Source organism: Physeter macrocephalus, chromosome 11 (assembly GCF_002837175.3).
Source record: "Physeter macrocephalus isolate SW-GA chromosome 11, ASM283717v5, whole genome shotgun sequence".
In the NCBI taxonomy this organism is placed as follows: domain Eukaryota; kingdom Metazoa; phylum Chordata; class Mammalia; order Artiodactyla; family Physeteridae; genus Physeter; species Physeter macrocephalus.
The window spans coordinates 76,001,007-76,006,643 of NC_041224.1; positions in this window are offsets into that span (position 1 = coordinate 76,001,007).

Below are 5,637 nucleotides of genomic sequence, written 5' to 3' on the forward strand. Positions count from 1 at the left end.
TGCTCCGCAACGGGAGAGGCCACAACAGTGTGAGGCCTGCGTACCACAAAAAAATAAAAAAAAAATAAAAAAAAAAAAATAATAAAATAAAATAAAATAAAATGCTCATGATTAAAATGCACACAAGCAGGCCCACATTTCCCAAGCTATGTAATCCAGTGTCTAAATATATCATTTGTTTAATTCCTTCTGATAGCAGATAATGTAAATCTTAGCCAACTGGCAGCAAAATGGGTTATTTCTCATTTTGAATTGTATCCAGTTCAGGAATCCCCCTCCTTCTCCCTGAGATTCACCTATATTGGGGTGGGGAAGAGGGGCACTGGTTCATGGCCATTCTCTGTAACCAGTTGGCATCCCCCAAAGATTTGCATTACACTCTGGTTGGTGTCTTCTGAGGTGGGGATGCAGTGTCCCTCTCCCAGCTGTGAGGCTCCTCCAGGTGACCTATTGGTCATAAAATGCATGTAAAACCTTATAGGACAGAGATCCATGAATCAGATTATCTAGATTTTCATCCTTGTTTTGTGGTTCTCAATTCTGGCTGCATAATGGAATCAACTGGGAAGCTTTAAAAAATGTATGGGCCCCACTTTTCCTCCCAGATCTTCTGATTTAATTGGCCTGGGGTGCAGCCTGGATATTGAAGATTTTAGAAGTCTTTAGGTGATTTGAATGTGCAGCCCTGGTTGAGAACCACTGCCCTAGCTCTTCCAGGAAATCCACTCAGTTCATTGAGGTTTCAGTTGGAAATGGGCCCCCATGTGGTCCTCTGATCCATTAGTCCCCACCCTTTCTTCTTGCTCTAATATGACCTGTTATTGTACTCGTTAGAGCAGGCACAGTTTTAGTAACAAATATACCCAAATGTGTACTGGCTCAACATAAGTGAAATTTTCTTGCCCAGATAACAATCCAGGTAGCAGGGTAAGGTGTCTATGTGTGTGGCTGGGGGATGTCCTGCTTTCTACAGGTCTCAGGCACATGAGCTGACTATGATTCTGCCATCTGCAACAATAGCTAAAGTTCGCCTAGAGGTCACCAAAACAGTCAGCTGAATGGGGACAAGAACATGGAAATGCACAGGAGGAAGGTTTTAATGGGTAGGCTAAGAAGTGGCCCTCAGATTTTCTCTTCTCATTCCATTGGCAGAAATTAGTCATATGGTAACATCTAACTGCAGAGGCAAAACAGTCAGCTGAATGGGGACAAGAACATGGAAATGCACAGGAGGAAGGTTTTAATGGGTAGGCTAAGAAGTGGCCCTCAGATTTTCTCTTCTCATTCCATTGGCAGAAATTAGTCATATGGTAACATCTAACTGCAGAGGGATCTGGGAAATGTAGTCCGACCATGTTCCCAAGAAGAAGAGGAAAACGGATTTTGATGAACCACTGTAGTCTCTACTACATCACTATAGCTGCTTCCTGCAAACAAATAGCTTCAATTCTCTAGCCCTTCTCTGCATTCTTTACAATTAGCTGGCAACACCCTAACTTATGATTGTCATCACCTGCCATTTTTTTTTACACTTATGTTCACACAACCTGTACATAAATGTTTATAACAGATTTATTTATTTATTTATCTTTTTGGCTGCACCACATGGCTTGCAGGATCCTAGTTTCCTGACCAGGGATCGAACCTGTGCCCTCAGCAGTGAAAACGTGGAGGCCTAACTACTGGACTGCCAGGGAAGTCTCATCACCTGACTTTTTGCTCACCGCACCTAAGCAGTTGAACATGGCTAGACACAACTTGATATTTAGTTCATGATTTTTAAACCTCAAGTGGGCACCCAACACTTGTGGCAATCTGACTACATTTCCTTGGTAAGCTTGCTCTCCTACTGCCCAGGTGACTGCTTTATACCTCAACCTCTTCTCAATCTTAATATGTTGAAAACTGGACTTGATTGACCCCTCAACACAACCTGACCCAGGCTTCCCCATCTTGGGAAACATCACCATCCAGCAAGTGGCTCAACCCAAACAAGTGACCATCATTCTGACTCCTCCTTTTTTCTCCCCCTCCTCCAACCCATCATCAAATCTCATCAGCTTTGCCTCTAAAACATATCCTAATTCTACACTCTTCCATCTCTCCAGGCATCTGGAAAGTTATCTACCAGCTCTTGCCTCTCTTACAGCCTATTCTTCCTAGGCAGGAATGGGACATTCCTCAAACCTGAGCGCTATCATGTCACTCCCCTGCCTAATCCCCTGATGTGGCTTTCATTGCACCTTGTAAAAACTCAGCCTGGTTACCATTGCTTACATGGTACCCACTGCATAACTCCTCTTTCTCCAACCCCATCCAACATCACTATTACCCCTGTCCTCAAGCCCTCAAGTCTCTTTCCTTCTGCAAAATCTTCACACTTGCTGTTCTCTTTGCCTAGAATGCTTTTCTCCTTCTGTTTAGGGCTGACTCCTAAACATCCTTTAGGTCTCAGTTTAAACCCCAGTGGACAGGACTAACCTCACTACACTTCTAAGCAGGTCCCCATTATCCTCTATCATTGCACTCTGTTTCCCTCACAGCGCTCATTACTATTTATAATTAATTGTGTGTGTTTATTTGTTTATTGTTCCAACCTATAAGATTCTTAGCTACACGAGGGTAGGGCTATGTCTGCTTTGTTACTGCCTGTTGCAGATGCCTGATGCATTCTGTCTACACTGGTTAAATGCAATATAGATCAATGAATGCAAGGCAATAGATCAATGCTTCTTAACATTTATTGATTTATTATTGATTTATTATTACTATTATTTTAGGTCAAGGAAACTTTAAGAAACTGATGAAAGCTTTGGGCCTTTCCCCCTGAAAAAATGCACACATAGCATTGTGTTAAGTTTCGGTTAATTCCTGGGCCTTCAGAAGCCTACCCACTCAGAAATTTGATTAATAATTCTAGAACTAAATGGCACTTTTAGCTCTAAAATTCTTATAGTAACACATTTTATTATATCAACTATTCTGTTACCAATAAAAGTACCAACAAAGGAAACAGTAAAGCCTTAACACGAAGACATCCAGGAAAGTTAAGTTTTTATGGGATAGTGAGAAGCAGCGGGAAATGCCTAGAATCCTAGGGTAGCTAAGAACCAACACCACGCCCCCGCCCCAGGCAGCCTGATAGATGGCACAGCTGAGAAGGTGCGGGGAGGGAGAGCCCACCTGCCAGGTCATGAATGTGAACTGCAGAGGGATCTGGGAAATGTAGTCCGACCATGTTCCCAAGAAGAAGAGGAAAACGGATTTTGATGAACCACTGTAGTCTCTACTACATCACTATAGCTGCTTCCTGCAAACAAATAGCTTCAATTCTCTAGCCCTTCTCTGCATTCTTTACAATTAGCTGGCAACACCCTAACTTATGATTGTCATCACCTGCCATTTTTTTTTACACTTATGTTCACACAACCTGTACATAAATGTTTATAACAGATTTATTTATTTATTTATCTTTTTGGCTGCACCACATGGCTTGCAGGATCCTAGTTTCCTGACCAGGGATCGAACCTGTGCCCTCAGCAGTGAAAACGTGGAGGCCTAACTACTGGACTGCCAGGGAAGTCTCATCACCTGACTTTTTGCTCACCGCACCTAAGCAGTTGAACATGGCTAGACACAACTTGATATTTAGTTCATGATTTTTAAACCTCAAGTGGGCACCCAACACTTGTGGCAATCTGACTACATTTCCTTGGTAAGCTTGCTCTCCTACTGCCCAGGTGACTGCTTTATACCTCAACCTCTTCTCAATCTTAATATGTTGAAAACTGGACTTGATTGACCCCTCAACACAACCTGACCCAGGCTTCCCCATCTTGGGAAACATCACCATCCAGCAAGTGGCTCAACCCAAACAAGTGACCATCATTCTGACTCCTCCTTTTTTCTCCCCCTCCTCCAACCCATCATCAAATCTCATCAGCTTTGCCTCTAAAACATATCCTAATTCTACACTCTTCCATCTCTCCAGGCATCTGGAAAGTTATCTACCAGCTCTTGCCTCTCTTACAGCCTATTCTTCCTAGGCAGGAATGGGACATTCCTCAAACCTGAGCGCTATCATGTCACTCCCCTGCCTAATCCCCTGATGTGGCTTTCATTGCACCTTGTAAAAACTCAGCCTGGTTACCATTGCTTACATGGTACCCACTGCATAACTCCTCTTTCTCCAACCCCATCCAACATCACTATTACCCCTGTCCTCAAGCCCTCAAGTCTCTTTCCTTCTGCAAAATCTTCACACTTGCTGTTCTCTTTGCCTAGAATGCTTTTCTCCTTTCTGTTTAGGGCTGACTCCTAAACATCCTTTAGGTCTCAGTTTAAACCCCAGTGGACAGGACTAACCTCACTACACTTCTAAGCAGGTCCCCATTATCCTCTATCATTGCACTCTGTTTCCCTCACAGCGCTCATTACTATTTATAATTAATTGTGTGTGTTTATTTGTTTATTGTTCCAACCTATAAGATTCTTAGCTACACGAGGGTAGGGCTATGTCTGCTTTGTTACTGCCTGTTGCAGATGCCTGATGCATTCTGTCTACACTGGTTAAATGCAATATAGATCAATGAATGCAAGGCAATAGATCAATGCTTCTTAACATTTATTGATTTATTATTGATTTATTATTACTATTATTTTAGGTCAAGGAAACTTTAAGAAACTGATGAAAGCTTTGGGCCTTTCCCCCTGAAAAAATGCACACATAGCATTGTGTTAAGTTTCGGTTAATTCCTGGGCCTTCAGAAGCCTACCCACTCAGAAATTTGATTAATAATTCTAGAACTAAATGGCACTTTTAGCTCTAAAATTCTTATAGTAACACATTTTATTATATCAACTATTCTGTTACCAATAAAAGTACCAACAAAGGAAACAGTAAAGCCTTAACACGAAGACATCCAGGAAAGTTAAGTTTTTATGGGATAGTGAGAAGCAGCGGGAAATGCCTAGAATCCTAGGGTAGCTAAGAACCAACACCACGCCCCCGCCCCAGGCAGCCTGATAGATGGCACAGCTGAGAAGGTGCGGGGAGGGAGAGCCCACCTGCCAGGTCATGAATGTGAGTGTTCTGCAGGGCCCTCCAGAGATGTTGGGGCACCCATATTTCATCTTCTTGGTAGCTGTGACCGACAGGGGGTGGTGGATAGTAGAACAAGTTCATCAAGGGACTCCTCCAAAGTGGAGTTGTGAGAGCTCTGATGGTATGTCTTCCCTTGTCTGAATTCCTTCAGCATGTCCGCATTCCTGTGTGCTCGAAGTTCCTGTTCCCGTTTTTGCCCATCTCCTGGACAGCAGGGTCCATGTCATCCCCACAGCAACTACTGCAGGGTTTGCCCACAGAGCTCCCTAGAAATGCTTGTCTAGGGATGGATAATAAAATCTTTATATAATATAATGATAATATAATGGATAATATAATTCCATAATGAATGGATGCTGTGCTGCTGCCAGGGCATTCACAAACCCCAGGGGAGCCTCTAGAGGGGCTGGGGGTAGGGGTGGCATGCAAGGAGCCCCTCCAGGGAGGTGGGAATCCACATTATAGAGGAAACTTTAGGACCAGGACAGCTCATCATGTCTGATGTCAGGTGACGTGTGACAGCCAAGTCCTCA